Below are 19,231 nucleotides of genomic sequence, written 5' to 3'. Positions count from 1 at the left end.
AATTTCTTTGTTTATTTTATTATCACTATCAATTTTAACTTTATTATATTGTCTGTTTATTAATTTAAACTTTTTACTAACTGCCGTATATGCAAACAACATTCTTTTTTATGAGTAAAAGATATAGTTTACTTATCAGTAAATCTCGTCATTGTTTTCCCCCCAACATCACCTCCTCACTCCTGAACCAAAAAAGCCCAGCAGCTAATAAAGTTGCAGTGCTCAGTTTGCAACTAAATTAATATATTCACAGTGCCCAACTGACCTGTAACAGTCCACCAATGAGTCCAGGCCTGGGTTAGGGTTAGGCCAAGTGCTAGGGTTAGGGAACGGGTCCAGAAATGAATCTGGGTCCAATTAGGGTTAGGCCAAGGGAATGGGTCCACCAATGAGTCCTGGTTAGGGTTAGGCTGAGTGTTAGTGCTAGGGAACGGGTCCACCAATGAGTCTGGATCCCGGTTCAGAAATGAATCTGTGTCCGGTTAGAGTTAGGACAAATGCTAGGATTAGGGAATGGGTCCAGAAATGAGTCCAGGTTCGGGTTAGAGTTAGGCAAAGGGTTGAGTTTAGCGAACAGGTCCAGAAATGAGTCCAGGTCCAGGTTAGGGTGTGGGAAAGGGTGTAGATCTGAGTCCATGTCTGGGTTAGGGTGTGGGAACGGGTTTAAACCCGAGTCCCAGTCTGGGTTAGGGTTAGGGTGTTAGAAGGCATCCAAATCCGAGTCCAGATCCAGGTTAAAGTTAGGGTGTGGGAACAGGTCCAAATGTGAGTGCAGGTTCAGGTTACAGTTAGGAAGAGGGTCAGGGTGTGGGAACAGGTCCAAATGTGAGTTCGGGTCTTGGTTTGGGTTTAACTTAGGCTTAGGCTGTGGGAATGTGTCCAAATCAGAGTCCAAGTCTGGGTTAGGGTTAGGCTAAGGTTTAGGGTGTGGGAATGGGTGCAAATCCGAGTCTGGGTCCAGGTTAGGGTTAGGTTGAGCGTTAGGTTTAGGGAGTGGGTATATAAGTGAGTCTGGGTGCAGGTTAGGGTGTGGGTTAGGGTCAGGGAATGGGTTGCAAACAGAGTCAGGGTCTGGGTTAGGGTAAGTCTTAGGGTCAGGAAACCCCAGGGCCTCAGCGCTTGGGGATTTTTTTGTGGTGGCCCCTGGCTCTGACACTTGTGGTCCTGGCCTCAGCATTGATTAGGTAGGGGAAGTCCAGACAGATGGAAGTCTATGGTGTCACTTTTCTCTGGGGGTCCACCTTCCAGACCCTCCAAACAGGGTTAAGTCCCCCAGTTGTGGAGGGTAAGAGTTAAGGCAGCCAAGCCACCTTTCATCGTGTGGTAACTGGCCTGGCATTTCCTGGGGGCTTCCATACTAGTGTGATCCCACCAGGCTATTCCCTCCCAGTAGGATGTAGTTTTAGGTCACACCCAGGAACAGGAACCTCCTGACTGTCCTGTACAGCTTGTGCTCTTACCTGTAGATGATCCCAGCAGACCTGTAGGCAGACAATATTCTTAGCTAGCCTTCAGCAGCAAATTGCCCTGTTTATATGGGCAGCCCCAGATTCAAAATGGTTGCCAGCTGCAAGCCCTTAAAGTGGCAGGCACCCACAGTCCCATGCCACAGTAAATTTAGCCTTGGAACTAGCTCTGAAGAGGTAGACAGAGCCACAATAACAGTGGTGTAACCAATATTTTTTGGCCCCAGACAGGCACAGTGTGTCCATAACTCCAAGTGAGACTTGAACTTCCCAACTACTTGCAAGCCTCACACCAAGTCACAACCACCCCATCTGCAAGTCCTTCTACCTCTGTAAGCAAGACTGTTAGACCAAAAAGCAACTCAAAGCCCAACTACAAGCAGCACACCCATCCTAACCTGCACAACACAACACAAACTCAAGCACCAAACAAGACAGCAGACAACAACAAGCTCCACATACAAAGGGCACTCAGTTTGAGCTTCACCACAGACAACACAAAAAAGCAGCAGAGATAGTGGCACAGACAGAAAAACTGCCACTCACACCTACACTGTGCCTCTATACTGAAGGACAGTAGCTCACCACCACCACTCAGTCACTTTGACTTAGCATCCATTTTCTCTGGGGTTTGCTCCTAAACAAATACAAAAATAACAAAATTAAAACATAAAAATAGGGGCTGAGTGTGGCTGGTGTTCCAGATTTGGACCTGTGTGGAATGGATTGGTGGTGAGCCTTTGCAGGGATCTGGGGTGTTGTGGCAGAGTGTGAGGTGTTGTGGGGAGTTGCTGAGGCAGGAGTTGGGGCTGGTTGCTGTAGGGTATGGTGTTTGAGGTTAAGCAGCTAGTCTTTTGATGGTGTTTTGTGATTCTGTGGGGGAGTGGCAGTGCAGCCAGGTGTGCCTAATTGTTGTTATGATGAAGAATCTGCCTCTATGGTGGCCCCGCCCATTTCACAGAGTTTAAAAGGTGTGTGGCTGAGGTAGGTAGCCAGTTGGCCTCTGGCCTCCTTGTAGGTTAGAGGTCTCTGCTTGGGACTGGGTGTGCTGTGGTCATGCTTCTCTGGTGGAGCTGGGTGTGCTGTGATCATGTTGCTTTGGTGGCTCTATGTCCTGGCTGTGGAAAAGGAAATGCGGTCTGCTAGTGTGCAAACAAGGTATGGTTTTGGGAGGTGGGGGTGGTTGGGGCCTGCATTGTTTCTGGCTGGTGGCTGTGCTGTTGAGGTCATGCCCTTTTTTTGACTGGCTGTTTGTGCCTCTGTGTGTTTGGAGTGTAATGGGGGTAGCTTGCAAGGTTTGAAACAATAAATTGTTGGGGGGGGGTGCTGTAGATGTGTGGCTGGTGTAGTGGGGTGTGTGGGGGTCTTGTTAGTCTGGTCTGTTTTGACTGTAGGGGATGTGGCTTCAAGTTTTGCCCATTTGGCTTGTTGATGCTGCTGGGGGGTGGGGGTTGGTTCTGGGAGTTGTGTTTTGTGTTGTCCTCCTCTTTCCTCCTTGTTTTGTGCCGTGAGTGTGGTGAGAGGGGCACGGGTGTTGGTGGTTTGCTATCTGTCCTACCTCTTCCTTGCAGGTGCAGCAGTGGCTGTGTCCTGCATCTCAGAACTGAAAGCAAGCTTTATCTGCAAACTTAGCCTTTTGCCCTTTGGGCAGTGTAATGCAAAAGTGTCTCTGAGGTTGCATCAATTTTGTGTCGGGTTGCCTGGGGTGTTCTGGGGATGTAGGTTCATGGCATGTGATGGGAAGGTGGTGTGTGGGTCTGTTGGGAGGTGTCTGTGTTTGTTGGTGTCATGGGTTTGTTTAGTTACAGTTGTGTGTCAGGGGGGGCAGGGTGGGTTTTGTAATGTCTCTTGTCTTGCAGCCTGTGTTGGTTTGGTGGGGAGAAGGCGGGTGCCATCTGCAGTTGGAGCTATGGTCTGAGCTTGTCAAATGGGTAAGTGATGCCTTCTATGCTATCCAGTGGGTGTGGATGGTGGTGAGTTGGTGACTAGTGAGGTGGCTGTGTGGGGGGTGTATGGAGTTGGTTGTTAGAGAGTGGTAATATCTGCTGCCTGTGTTTTGAAAGGAGTGTGGAATGTGGGGTGGAGATGTTCTTGCGTGGATTCTTCTGATAGTTGGTGTGCTGTGTGGTCCAGTGCTTTGGGGGTGCTGTTGTAGCTGGGTTTGCTTCCCTCCTATTTGCAAGGGGAGGCCAAAGAAAGGGAGGTTAGGTTAGTGGGTGGGGCAGGGTGTGAAGTGGCAGTGACTGAGTGGAGCTTCAAGTTGTTGCTGTCTGTGTGTGGGTCTGTTTGCAAGCCGTGAGGGGGGTGGTGTGTAGGGTTGGGGGGGTTTCTGTCTTGGAGCAGGTGGGGGTGAGTTGCTGCCTGATGGTGGTTGGATGCAAGAGGTACAGGACTGGCAGATGTAGCATGCAGTTTGTGGCTCAACATGGAACCTGTTGGTTGTGCATTGGAGTAGCTGAGCTTGTGAGTTGTGGTGTGGCTTGCAGTGGAATGGTGAAATGTGTGGGGTGGGGTGTGGTGGGCATGGTTGGGACTTGGAGTGTTGGGAGCTGGAGACTGGTGACAGGTGGGGGGGTGGGGATTGGATAGGCATGGGGGTGGGTGGGTGTTTTGGTGGTGGTGCGGCAGGGCTTTGGGGTTTCAGTGTTGTGTAGGTGTAGTGGGTGGTGCGGGAGGGAGGTGGAGGACTGGGTGGAGTGTGGTTTGGGTGTGGAGTATTTTGGACATTCTGGGTGGCTTCTTTGGGGTGGTGGCGATCTGACAAATTGCGTTTGTTGGCATAACACTTGTGGTATCCTCTGTTACTGGTACAGGTGGCCTTGTGATGGATTGTGGATCTTTGTGACCTGCGTTGTGTTGTCAGGGTGCAGCAGACTGGCCATGGTGTGGGGTGGTGTTTTGTGGTGTTTGGCTTGGGGAGGGGTGGTGGTGTGTTGCATGGGGGCCAGTGTAGCGGCAGCTGAGAAGGCCTGCCTTTTCTTCCCCCCCCCCCCCCCTTGGGGGTTCGTTCAATTTTTGTCCCCCTAGGGAGAGGTGGAGGACGGGTAAGCCACGCTGCCTGCTGAGCAGGTGGAGTTTAGGACCAGGGTTGGAGGCAAGCTTTTTTTTCTTTAACGTGTGTTGGGCTGGCTGGGTGTCTGGTGGTTGGTGGGGTGGTCAGTGGAGGGAGCCGTGGGACTTATTGGACAGGCAAGGTGCTAGGTATGTGACTTTCTCATGTGTTGCAGGTGGCTGTTGGAAGAGGAGTGGATGTCTTCGTGTACTGCATTGGTGTGCAATAAAGATGAAATTTGTCCTGGGTCTCTCTGTAAAAGGCACAAAGTGGTTTTATATGAATAGTTATAAATGCTCTCTGCTCAGGTGAGTGATCTGAGGCATCCAGTATTTACTCCTAGTGCTAGATTTGTCTCTATTTGGGCTCCCAAGCTAAGAACTGGAGGCCATAAACCACAAGAGGTATATGTGGATCAGAAGATAGGTGAGCTGCTAGGGTGGCTAGTGTCATGCATTTGTTGTATTGTAAACTGCTGGGGTTCTACACATCTGATACTGCGTCCAGCCATTAATGCTATCACAGCTCTAATTACAGCACAGAAAATCACTCCTTCCTGTCCTTGCCCACCAGCACCTGAGGTCAGGCCCTTGGTGTTTACCTGCAGTTGCTGAAGAGTTTAAGAAAAGACCTTTATGTCCATTGAAAGTTCTCCAGTTAAGTTCACTGGCAGTTCTGGGACTCTAAACTAGGGCCTTTGTCTTGGGGGAACTCCCTGCAGCTAAGGGCAGAGCTCAGGCCGGGGCTGTGTTTCCCCTGACTGCTGAGCTTCCCCCCACTGCAGTTGCTTAGTGGGGAAGGAGTTATTCCACTTCACTTTCTCAGTGGCACCAGTGGTGATTTGCCTGCTGTATGAGGCGGGGCTGCCTCAGACTGCTGTTCCTTATATCTTTCTTGGTGTCTAACTGTCCAGTGGCTGCTGTCACCCTGAAGATGCTGGAAGGCAGAGCAGTCAGTCTGCAAAGCTTTCCAGCCTAGGTAGGCAGCAATAAGGGACAGGCTGGGGGTTGGTAGCCAGGTGGAATCTTGTTTTTTTCATCTAGTCCAGATAAACATAATCCCTGAAGCCCCCCTTGTGGTGGTGCAAGTCCCAGCTGGCAAAGGTGCACTGTGGGGGCCTGGTAGGTAACAGTCCACACAGCAAAAAAAAAAAAAAACAAAAACAAAAAAAACAACTCTTCAATCTACTTTGTTCCAATAAGCTGCAATCCTGGTTGAAAGCTACCCATGCCTCTACTTGGTTTTCCCTCCAGGGAGTCTGCAGGGCCTTTGCAGTGTGTTTTGAGAGCCCTTTGGCTCTGCTTCCTGGTGATGGGGCTGTTCCCTGAGGCAATTGCTGTATGCAGTCTCAACTCAGGTTTTGGCTTTGCAGCAGAACCGTAGGCCTCTGCCTCCCAGAGAACTGTCAGCCAACAAGAGCCTGCTTGTGTGGGTTGCTGCATTCTCCCCCTTGGGGTTGAGGGCAGTGGTGGCATGAATTGAATAGCTGCTTCCTCACCTCATGTGCCCTGAGTCCTTGGCCTGTTACTCTGCTTTGGCTGAAAGTTTGTTTCCTTCAGTGATTTCCCAATCCAGTGCATCACACATGGGCTGAGAGACGGATGCTATCATACAAGGGTGCAAGATGGTGCTGGTAAGAGTTTGGAAAGTTGTCACAGGGGGTTTTGTTGTTGCTTTAATTGCCATAACAGCTAGGCATTCAAAAACACAAACAAGTCAGACTGTCACATGCCTCAGTGGTGTGGTTGTTTTGTGTTTTTGGTTTTTGTTTTTTTTTTCAGCCTGAGAAAAGCAAGAGAAATGGCTAGTAATAAGCCCAGCCTGTTAGTCCCCATCAGAGTGTATCCTGGCATGTTGCCGTACTGTACCAAGCAGGGGAAGTAAGGACAGGACTGCAGCCTTAAGTCTGGAGTTTCCATGTTTGTGGTGCTGCAAGACCTGGAATGTTATTGGGTCAGGTTTTCTCCCCTCTGGTTGTTAGAAAAATTATTAGAAATGCATAATGAATAGAGTGTTGTTAAAACTGCACAGTTTGTATCTCGTACCTGATGAGAAGAAACACCACCAAGGACATCTCGCTAATTTGCTATCTCTTTGTAACACTAAATCACACATACCTTCAAACTCCTCTGCCTCTACTCTTGTAAACTACAAAGGCTGTGATTTTTAATTGACTGTGTCCTTGAGAAAGAGGGGGGTTTGAACTTTTGGTAACCTGGAGGGCTTTCTAAGCATGCGTAATTAGCTAATGCATATAAGCCTATCCGCCCTGCATACTTAAGTAGTTAATTATAATGCACATGTGACGAATGACGTGACATCATTTCATATATGTTTGTATGAACCGGAAATGAGTTGTAAGAGTTCCTGCTTCTGCACACGTGCCCAGGAGGGAAGGGATAAAACCCAGCTGAGAGTTTTCCTCGGAGGCAGAGTGTGGTCTTTTGTCTTCACTCTGACCCTATTTGCAAATATACCTTTTGTGTTGCTAATAGTGTGCGTCTGAGAGTTCTTCGCCTCCCGAGAAACGAACCGCAGCACTTTTGCAACATGGTGACCCACACTTCCCATGAATGAAACGTCTGTCCCCTGCTTTTCAATGGGAGGCTTGTGAGGGGAGAAGAAAATGTTCAGAGTATGTGCTCCTGGGCATGCTTAGTCTCCCCATAGGGAAATCTTTATGTATTTAATGAGAAGTTTTCAAAGCAGCAGAAAAGGGTTAGTTGCTTTTAGGCCCCCATTTGCTGTGGAATCTCAGGTTTTCCATAAGACATGCATTTGTGAACAATAAAAGGAGGTCTGTGCCCATAGCGTTAGGCTCAAGTGAGTTATAGATTAATTTGTTACACCTGAAAGAAGATTTTATTTTAAATAGTGTAGTATGAAAGCAACAAACAATTATGGAACATTGGCAGTGGACAATGAATGGTAATGTTCTCAAAACATCCCACATCCTGGGTGGGGGGAGGTTTGATTGGGAATTTGTAAATAAAAATACCAATTGTGCAACTCAGTTTCTTTTTGAGGCTGGAGTTAAAATAAACTTGCTTCTCTTGCAGTTGTTGTGGAAGTGTGGTAACTAACATTAAAGGGAGTTGGTCTATCATGCTCAGATTTAAGTCTTAGCTCTCTTTCGTTCCAAAAATGTGTTGTTGTGTTTTTTGTTTTTGTTTGGTTTGGTTTTTTTCCACCATCGGAACTGGCTTGGGGCCCTACTTCCCTGACAACTGGTGTGTTATGGGAGGGAGCCACTAAGATCAGCCTCAGATTCCTTAATAAATTCCTGCTAGTCGTAGACTTCATAGACATTAGGGCTGGAAGAGACCTTGAAGATCAAGTCCAGCCCCCTGCCGCAGGGGCAGAAAGTCAGCTAGGGTCAAAGGATCCCAGCAAGATAAATATCCAAATCTTTCTTGTAAGAGTCCAGAGTAGGTGTCTGCACCACTTCTTTTCTGTCTGAGCTCCCCAGGCCTGGAATAGACTGCCTCCAGAAGTTTTTCCTTATGTCCAGCCTAAAACGGTCACGCAGGAGTTTTATGACCATTGGTCCTTGTTATCCCTTGGGATGCTCTGGTGAACATAAATGTTCCTCCAATTCCTGATGCACACCCCTTTATGTACTTAGTTACCCCTGAGCCTGCACTCTTCCAGACTAAAGAGTCCCATGGCTCTCAGCCTCTCATCATAAGACCTGTTCTCTTGCCCTCTGATCATGTGCATGGCTCTCCTCTGGACTCTCTCAAGCTTCTTGACAGCCTTGAATTGTGGAGCCCAGAATTAGATGCAATACTCCAGCTGAGGCCTCACCAAGGCCGAGTACAGCAGAAGGATGACATCCTGAGATTTACTTGAGAAACATCTATGGATGCAAGCCAAAGTTTTGTTTGCTTTACCAGCTGTGACATCACATTAGCTTATGTTCATCTTGTGGTCAATCATGACCCCTAATTCTTTCAACCGTGGTGCTAGCAATTATAGCACTGCTGAGCCTATAAGCATGTGGCTTATGGGCCACATAAAGGTTCCCCCCATACTCCCACCCTGAGGTAGGGTACCTTTCATTTTTTGGTATTGAACATCATCCGCCCACTTACTAAGCTTATCCAAGTCAGCCTGGATCACTAGCTTATCCTCAGGTGTGGATGCTATGCCCCAAAAAGTTTAGTGTCATGGGCGAAGTAGGCCAGTGTGCGTCTGACACTATTGTCCACATCATTGATAAAGATGTTGAAGAGAACCGGTCCAAGGATAGAATCTTGGGGGACACCAGTGGTCACAGAGCACCATAATGATTCACTTCCACTGACTACTCTCTGGGTTTCAGCTGAGGCCACATTTGGACAATTTTTCCATGAGGAGGTTGTGGGACACCATATCAAAGGCTTTTTTAAAGTCCAGATATATAATGTCAATCTTTTCTCCCTAGTCCAGGTGATATGTCACCTGCTCATAGAAGGAGATGAGCTTGGTCAGGCAAGACCTACCCATGACAAACCCATGCTGCCTGTTCCTCAGGATGCTGCCATCAGCCATCTGATCAAGAAGGTTTTCTTTGATAATTTTCTCCAGAATCTTACCAGGGATTGAGGTCAAGTTGATTGGCCTGTAATTCCCAGGATCTACTTTCCACCCTTTCTTGCAGATGGGTACCACATTGGCCTTCTTTCCGTCTTCAGGTACTTCGCCTGAGCGCCACGAGTTTTCGAATATTTTCTCCAATCATTGAGTTACCTGCCAACTCCTTGAGTACTCTAGGGTGTAATCTGTCAGGACCAGCCGACTTAGATGCTCAGCCTCTCAAGGTGTTCCTTTACAAAGTATACACTGGTGCTGGGTGTAAATATGCCCTCACCTTGGTTGTCCCGCATCAGGCTAGGCAGGGTGGTTCCTTTAGGCTGATGAATGACTGGCACAAAGTACCCAATAAGCAGGCTGGCTCTTTCCTGGGTGCTATCAGTTGTCCCATTTGGTTCAGCAGGGGTCCAGTGTTACCCTGCCTCTTTTCTGGCCCTACATATCTGAAAAAGGACTTATTATCCTTGATATGAGAAGCTAGATAGAGTTCGGTTGCAGTCTTGGCTTTCCTGGTCCACTCCCTGCAGGCACGGACCAGTACTGAGTACTTCTCCTTTATGGTTATTCCGGCCTTCCATCCTTTATAAGTCTCTCTTTTTAAGCATACGAGGTCCTCAAGTTCCCTGCTGAGCCAAGGGGGTTGCTGTGCCCTTTTGCTACCTACCCTTCCGCCAAGATGGGATGGACAACCCTTGTGCTGTCAGGATTGCTCCTTTGAGGAGCAACCACTCCTCTTGGACTTCTCTTCCTGTCCCTTAGGACCTCAACAACAAGCCTCCTGAGCTTGTCAGAATCGGCGTTCCTAAAGTCGAGGGCTTCTGCATTGTTGACTGACTTGCCAGCTTTGCGATAGATAGATAGTAAAGGGGATCAGTTCATGATTACGATCACCCAGCTTTTCACTGATTCTTAGGTCACTGACTAGGTCATCCCCTTTGGCCAGTACCAGGTCCAGCAATGCTTTACTTCTTGTTGGCCCATAGACTTCTTGGGTCAGGTAGAGCTCATCCACACATGTGGGGAAGCTTTGCGACTGATCAGATTTGACTGAGTGCTCTTCCCATGAGATGTCTGGGTAGTTAGTCTCCCATGACAACCAGGCACCAAGAGTGTACAGCCTCAGCTAGTTCCCTGGAGAATTCATGGTCAAGCTCTTGTTTCTGTTTAGGAGGTCTATAGTAGACTCCTACCATGATGTTCCCTATGCCATGTTCCCCATGTATTTTAACCCAGAGGGACTCCAGTCATCCTCCCTGGATGCCAATGTCAATTTGCAGGGACATATAGCTTTTGTTGACAGAGAGAGAGCTACACCCCCAACCCTTTTATCTGCACACTCTCTCCTGTACAGAGTATAGCTATCTATACCCGTGCCCCAGTCTTAGGTAGAGTCTCACGAGGTCTCTGTTATCCCTCTGAGATTGTAGTCTTTCTTGCTTAGCAGGAGGACCAGTTCCTCCTGTTTGTTCCCCAAGAACCTGGTGTTCATGTACAGGCACGTAAATGTCCCATTGGAAGCCCTAGGCTTCCTTGGACTCCCAGGCAGACCCTGTTCTAGGGTTGGGGTAGGTATGCCCCAACCTGCTGGTTATGCAGTAGTTGCCAAGTGGACTTGCATTGGCGGTTATCCACCCATCCCCCGGCAGGCTTAGTTTAAAGCCTGGTTGAGCAGGTGAGCCAGTTTGGCTGAGAAGAGCCTCCTCCACAGCAGAGTGAGGTGGAAGCATCTCTTCACAGCGGAGCACCACTACCTCTCTCACCAAAGAGTGGACTGTAAGCCTTCACAATGACACCAGCACCACAGTCTCTGGTTGACTACCTCAATCCTCCTCTCCCACCTCAGCCCAAAGCCCGAAGCCAGGAGGATCAAGGAAAACACCACCACCACCCCTTAAGCCCCACTCCCAGAGCCCTGTAGCACCTCATGACCCGGCTGGGATTGCTCCAAGCCATGTCATTCGTGCCCACCTGGATAAGGAACATAGTGGCTAGTGGACTGGATGAATTTTGGGATCCTCTTGGCCACGTCCCGGCTCCTGGCTCCTGGAAAGCAGCAGACCTCCTGGGCTAAGGGGTTGGGGCGGCAGATTGCATCCTCAGTCCCCCATGACAACCTCTCTATGAGTGGCCTTAGTGAGAGCAGAGACAGTAGCTGAGAATGAGGCTGTGTTCCCTGCAGGAGCTAATGGACTGGAACAGATTTGTCAGTCAGAAAAGTAGAATGTCCTGCAAAATCTCATCTACTTGAGTGGTCTGGATGGATGAGAGCCTTATTTTAAATGGCCAGTATTTGAATCCACTATTTTTGTATATCAACACAAAACATGCCCATTAAAAAGTGTTAACATGGTATTTAACAGTGGTGCAAACTGTTAGCTGTATGAGATGGTTAATTCCTACACTAGGGAGGCTTGGAAGTGTTTGAAAGTGAGGCTAAAACACATACAAGGGTCAGCCGAGGATAGAAGAAAGCTTCTCACTGGTAAGTAAGCACAAAAGTGTCAGACACGCTACAGGAGTCTTGGGGGGGAAAAAACAATCCAAGAAGCAGCTACAAGAAAAAGTCCTTGCTGTGCGTGTGCTGTGAGATTCAAGCTATTTGTTATTAGACAACATGCATGATGGCTATGCATGATGGCTCTATATATATAAATCCCAGGAAAGGCAAATGATCAGTAACCAAGAAGGTATATCCAACTGGTGAAAAACCAAAACAAAACAACCCCCACCCCGCTCTTATTTATATAATAACTGTATTTGGGAATAGGGCTAAGGGAGCAGATTTTATAGAGTATTGTAATGCTATAAAACTGAGTCATGTGACCACAGTTTTCCAGTGTACTATAATTAGCAAAACATATTGAGCACAGTCTCTGGCACCCTGTTAGACTAAAGATAGATTTCTGTTAATTAGTGTCTTGCAGGTGTACTGCTTTTAATCCTGCCATATCCCAAGGGCCTTTATGTACTTAAACATCACCAATATAGGTCAGAATTTCACCCTCTCACTGGAGTTGATAAGCATTTTGCCATTGCTTTTTTTCAGGGGGAAAGAACTTTGGTTAGAGATCACTTTTTAAACCACTGGCAAAATGCATCCAGTATTTAAGAGCACACTAAAATACTTGGGACAAGAAAATAGAAGTACTGCACCAAGCTGAAATAACAGAGAATTTAGGTGACAAAATCTTAGGTTTCTAGAATTTAGGTGGTAAATATATTTGAGACGTATGTGGTGACAAACTGTCACCATACTTCCACCCTGTGTAAAAAATCTCCACCACCATGGTGCCTCCTATGCTCTGCAGAGGAATTTTATTCCGAATTGGCTTTGAGTGAGCCCCATCTATTGACCGCTCTTTCCTGCCAGTACTTACGCACCCTTTTGAAAGTCTGCCATCTACGAATTGCATCAGCTTATCCCAAAGAGCAGTAAAGTAACCAAGAATAAGGTATGGATGCATGTGACTGTAATGGTTTACACCAGTGGTGTCAAACATATGGTCCCCTGGGCTAATGGTAGGCTGCTGGAAGTTGGGGAGTGTAGGACTGTTGGTGGTAAGTCTGCTTCACCACCATCACCCATGGTCCCCTCCCACTGCCAGCAAACCCTTGCTGCTGGTCCCCTTGCTGTTGATGGAGCTGTTGTGGTGGCTATGACAGCAGCCCTTGTGCCCTGGGCTGCATCCAGTCCATGAGGAACCTGCAGTTTGCATCTGGCCTGGGGTCCCAGGTAATTTTGGCACCCCTGGCTTAAACAATTGTACTGCTTTAGTGTATAGAGCACAAAAATGTAGAAATCAAATTCTTGCCCTGAAGAGAAAATAGTATATACATGACTATGGACAATTAATGGACACATACAGAATCATAGCAAATTAAGGTTGGAAGGGACCACAGGAAGTCATAACCTTTTTAAGGTGAAGATCACTTTTTGAAGAAAAGGGCAACCCAGGATCTACTGCCTCCCCATCTACCCCACCTCCCAGCCCAGCAGGTCAGTGGGGGCAGTGCGGAGGGAGGGAGGAGGCAGATTAAGGTGTACTGGGGCCCTAGGGAAGCACAAAATTGCAGCCCCCTCCCTCCCCACATGGGAGCTGGGTGGCAAGGGGGGAGAGGGGCCCCTTCCCCTCCTAGTGCCGGTGGGGGGAAGCTGAGTGGACCCTGCCAGGCTGGGGAGCACATGCCTGCCTCTTCTCCCTGTTCCTGCAACAGCCAAATGTGTACACACACAGGCGTGCATACTACTCACTCACTGCACATGGACACACACACACGCTTTCCCCTCACAGGACCTTCCCCCTGCCCCACTGTTGATCACACAGAGGCAGCCCCCTGGGGCTCAGTCTTGCACCCCACCCAGCCCCTGTTACACTGAACTACTGCCTGGCTGGGACCACAATGTCTTGTCTCTGTGGGCGGGTAGCAGCACTGGGAGAGGTGGCTGCAGGGGGCTAAAATAAATTTTGGCGGGTATACCCCACCAAGGCCCACCCAGTGCTGCCCACAAAGGCACAGCATGGTGCGGCACTCCTGGTCTGGCCTGGCCTCAACCCCCACCCCCTGCCAGGTGACGCATGGCTCTCCCAACCTGGCTCAGTCCCCTCCCTCTTGGACACAGCACCCCATTTGGTGGAGAGGCCCCGCTTACAGCTCCCAGGGAAACAAATGTGAAAGCTGCAGTTTTAAACTTGGCGCCAAAAATGGGTGCAGCATTTAAAACTGCAGCTTTCACTTCCTGCTGATGAGAATCTCAAGGCAAGCACCTCACCCTGCGCACAGATTGGGGGGGGGCATACGACCCCTAGGCCTCCGCTGGGGTCTGTGCAGTGGTAGGAGCCCCCTGCACACCTGGACAAGCTGCCCAGGCTTTGACCCTCCCAGCCAGGGCCCCACTCCCCCAGTGGCAGGGGATGCAGAGGAGGATCAATCCATTCCCCAGGCCCAGCCCTAGTGGCAGAGGGCATGGCCATTCCTGATCACAGAGCCTTTGACAATTGATCTTAGTCTGGGGGCACGGACTGAGATTGACTGGCAGAGGCTCCCTAATCACGATCAACCAGCTGGTGACCACTGCCCGACTCAAAGCTGGACCATCCCCAATTAGATCATCCCAACCAGGGCTTTATTGAGCTTGGGCCTTAAAACCTCCCATGATGGAATTTCCACCACCTCCTTAGGTAACCCATTCCAGTGTTTCACCACTCTCATAATGAGAGTTTTTGTCCCAATATCCAAACTAAACTTCCCTTGCTGCAACTTGAGATCATTGTGTCTTGTTCTGTCATTTGGCACCACTAAGGGTAATCTAGCTCCATCCTCTTTTGAACCCCCTTGCAGGTAATTGAAGGCTGCCATCAAACACCCCCTCAGTCTTCTCTTCTACAGGCTAAATAAGCCCAGTTCTCTCAGTCTTTCTTCATAAATCACATGCCTTAGGCCCCTCATCATTTTCATTGCTCTCTGCTGGACTCCCTCCAACTTTTCTTCATCTTTTTATAGTGGGGAGCCTGATACTGCATATAGTACTCCAGATGTGGCCTCACCAGTGAAAAATGGAGATAATTACTTCCAGTGCACAGGATTGTTCCATCCTAAATGCAGGAATTTGCACTTGGCCTTATTGAACCCTATGAGATTTGTTTTGGCCAGATCCTCCAATTTGTCCAGGTCACTGAATCCTAGACCTACCCTCCAGCTTGCTATTAGATGAACAACCTTAGGTTAACAAATGGCTTCCAGAAATTATAGAAAAAATGGTAGGACACATTCCATTAGTAGTGAGAAAGCCAATAAAAGTACTGTAGAATGAACTGGGTATTTGTAAGGAATTAAGTAGTTAGCAAGTGATCTCAGCATGAGGTGTAACCATATACACCTTAAGTATAATGTAGAATATAAATACAATATGCATTACCTATAAATAGAGAAAAAAATGGTGAAAGAGTTACCATATAGAAGCAAAATGATTCAAGAAATATTAGGTATATACTGCTTGTTGGGTTAACATTTTATTTCTAACAGTTGAAATAGAAAATGGAAAATTGTTAGTAGTAAAGAAGTAGAACTCCTAAAACTACTAATATTCCATTCCCACCTCATAGCCAATTAATTTAAAAATAAATCATTTTAATAGCTCTTTCATGGCTCATGGGGTGTGTTCTAGTATTTTTATTTATTCTTTATAATTTGGTGTATTCAACCAATAGTTATATGCACACTATACCAAATATGCATATTAATTGTTTGGCATTCATAAGAATTGTATGTTTGATGACATTAAATTGTAGCCCTTTCCCATTTCAAAACATGGTTTTGTCCCTCGCTGTTATCTCAAGCAGTACTGCATTCCTGGCATGATGCAGCAGTGAACTAGTAATAACCCCTTCATTTCATATAATTAAGGTAAAAGGATTTGTATCAATTACTAGCTAATATACTGCTTGGTGTATATATCTGTGAGACAAATTCCATTTTAGCTGAGTGGAAAATAGATGCATCAATATTTACTGTACTAAAGATAGCATAACTGGGAAGAATGGATTAGGATCTGTACTGAGCTCATGAGACTAATGCATCCTCTTGATGTGGTCTGCAAAAGTATGAGGGTCAAACATCTGCAATTGACTTAGCCCGGCTCCCAGGACCAGAAAGACCAAGTCTTTCGGTGGCTATTAGCATTACTCACATATGCTGTTATGACTTGCACAACTCTAGGCTTGAATTTGTGCAAAGCTCAACTAAACTACATGATGGTCATTTGTAAGGACTTTTTAAAAACGCTCGTTAGGGTGTTGAAGCTCTCATGTACAGGGTGTAGCCCAGTGGTACATAGGAACATATGTTGTGTTTCTGTGCCCAACCATAGGTCTTGAGGATGAATAATCCTATTACTCTCAGCTCTTTTGTATAAGACAGAGGGCCAAAAGCAGCGGCGCATAAGGTAGAACATATCCTAAAAAAAAAGGAGCTCACATTTTAAGGCTCTTAATCAACTTATAGCCTTTCTAAAGCCAGGAGTTGGGAGAAAAAAGGAGAGTTTAGCTTTAGTGCTTCTAGGTGGCTACATTTGCAAAAGTGCTGAGAATTCACCACATTCAGTTAAAAAAAAAATAAAATGGGTTCTTCAGCCTTCTTGTTGATTAGGATGCTTACATTTGGATTATGATATTTAATATTAATGTACCTAAAGCAGAATACATTCAATCTGAAAGCTTGTCTAAGCTTGTCTCAACCATGGAGCTGGTTAAACAAAAAGCTGTCGCCCACAAGAATCCTTGCCTGTGACTTAAATATGCTTGTTTTTGAAAAATAAACCTAATTCCTCATTCTCATGCACATGCAAAATGCAATGCTTTTAAATTAGAAGGAGAAAGGTTACATTAGGACCAAATTTTAAATTGAGAGGCATTTTGAATGTTAGTGTTTCGAACCTTGTGACTGGTGACTCTCTTCCTAATCACATTGGGTCACAGGAGCAAAAATGAAAACAACCATAAATAGTGCTACAGAGCATCAGTTCTAGAATCTCAGCAGGTGGCTGAAAAAAAATTATGATAGTGGCTACAGAAGCTATTTATGTTGTGATGACAGATCAGCAATACAATGTATTCAAGGCTACTGAATTCTCTAGTAATGTGCAGCCCATTCCATAGACAAAGTTTCATTGAAAAGTAGGCTGGAACGGACCTCAGGAGATCATCTAATTCTACCCTGCTTAATGTAGGATTATCCATAAACCATCCTAGACAGATATTTAAATAACTGATTGTAAAAAAATCTTTGCAGAAAGCCCTCACGTATGGGGACCTACTGAAATTGAGGTGGCAGGCAGCTGATTTTGCAGGCTGATTGCGGGGCTGATCACCATTTTCATTGGCTGGTTGCAGTGGTACCCCCCCCCCCGTGATGGGCCAGTAGGGGGTGCTCTTGCATTGAGCCACACACCTCATTGTGCCTGACCACCTTCCAGGCTCCTAGTGCCTTCCTGGGGGCACCTCGCATCCGGCTGACCCCCTTCCCTGGAGCACAACTGCTAGCCTGGGGGTATCACTGCCACCACCCGGAGTCTTGACTGATTTATGGACCTATGCCCTCTGGGAAACAGGCCTATTAGCCCTTGAGGGTACTCAAGAACCTGGGGTGCTTCCCTCAGTCTGAAGCACAAATAGTGGCATTTCTTAATCAGCTGAAACAAGGGGACCCCAAGGCATAAGTTAGACTAACTCCCAATAAGTCTCCCATACTAGGTCAAAGGAGAACTTTATTCGTTACAAGGAGTAGGTTTGGAATAGGGTACAGGGCAGAGCAATATCAGAGAAATCCCTTAGAGCAAAGTGGCATGGTAGCCTTTGATTATGCATCTGTGTTACTGCAAGATATATACCTAGTTAGATCTTAGGTAGCTTACTTACGAGTAACATCAGAAGCAGGTGGAGATTCCTTCTGGAGGCAAGCAGTTCATTGATCACAAGTTTCAAGAGAGAGAGCAAGTTTCAGATGGTCTAGCTTCTCTCTGTGAGTTTTCATCACAGCCCCCTGGGCAGACCTTCACTTATAGCCCTTATGACCTCATTTACCTGGTCCAATTAAGGCCAGCAACTGTTGGATGCCAGCCAACCAATTTGAAATGCATCACTGGTTGCCGGGTAGACTGGCAGGGTTATTAGCCCCTTCCAGTCAGGTTGGCATTGCTTAGAACAATAGGAAGCTTAAGCCCCTCAGCCAGGTATGTGATGCTAGTCACATAGGCAGAGAGAGCAGGTTTCCCTCCTCTCCCTCAGGAATGTATCCAGCTCAGGTTACACCTCAGAGTTACCTGAAGCAGATGGGACCTGCACTGACCATGGTAACCAAATTGTCATATAGCAGAGTTTGGGGAAAGACAGAGATTGTATTCTGCCACACCCTCCATGCCTCTGAGTGGCCCTAGTGGCCATGCCCCTCACCACTGATTGGTCAAGGGATGTCCATCATGTGGCCCTGTCTCTCACTGCTGATTGGCAGTGCATGATGGGCAGTCCTTTTGACCCAAACAGTAGCAAGGGGCAGCTGCCATCTTGGCTGCTACCCTTCCCATGGTGAGTCCCCCATCACCAGCAGGCTATGTGGCATATTATTTTTAGGAAGGGTTTTGTTTTGCAAATTTCATGGACAATACCAGATTTGTTTGCGATTTCCACAGAATCATTAATTAAGTGGGCCCTTACTCATGCAAAATTACCAAGCATAATGCCCAAAATCAAAAACACCTTTGGACTCGCTACAGGTAAAGCAGGGGTATGAGGGTACTGTCTATGTCCTGCCACTGCAGTAACGACAGGAAGTAGTTTGTTCAACTGGCCAACACTAAGACTAGTATCATCAAATAGGATGAATGCACACACTTTCATTTTTCACTATACTGGTTTTCAGATTCTCTTTATATAAAATATGTGAGAAAGGGGAACGCTTAAAAAATTCACTGGCTGAACTTTAACTTTCTACAGAGATAGTGCAAACTACTGTCCTATAACATAGTGACAGTGCTTAGAACTTTTACTAGAACATATATAGATTTTTAGTTGGATTGTGTTATTTTTAGTCTCAAAGACCATAGAGTGGCACATAAAGTAGACTAGAGATTATGATTACATCATATGAGGTATGGACAAATGTATACTTGGAACAGTTTCAAAAGGGGAGGGAGGGTGGGCTACTGCTTGGGAATGTTATGCCAGTCATTGTTCTAAAAATTACCTATGCACAACTTGAAAGCAAATGCAACAAAGCTTTAAGTGCTACTTCATCCATGGATGGAGAAAGAGGGCATGCAAGTAACAGATATAAAAAAAGGACAATATAAAAGTAAATTGCATTTTTTGAGAAGGTTATCTTGTAAATGAGGGAAGGTTAAGCTTGAACTTGTATTCTTCTGGCAGTACTCACAAATACCAGGTATCTCTCCCAGCAAACTTGCAGGTAGGAAGCACCTAGCCCATAGTTTAGTATGCTAGTTTAAAGAAGCTATGTGGATTTTGAGGAAGAAGAGAAGATCCTGAAAACTCAGCTTCATGAGAGCATCTTAACTGTGGTGAAACAATTTTGCACCCTGCGCCCTCCACATGCTTTGAGACGCAACAAATACATCTAGACAGAC

The sequence above is a fragment of the Crocodylus siamensis genome, chromosome 9 (assembly GCF_052110815.1).
Source record: "Crocodylus siamensis isolate JL-2025a chromosome 9, ASM5211081v1, whole genome shotgun sequence".
Lineage (NCBI taxonomy): Eukaryota > Metazoa > Chordata > Crocodylia > Crocodylidae > Crocodylus > Crocodylus siamensis.
This window is presented reverse-complemented; position numbering follows the sequence as displayed.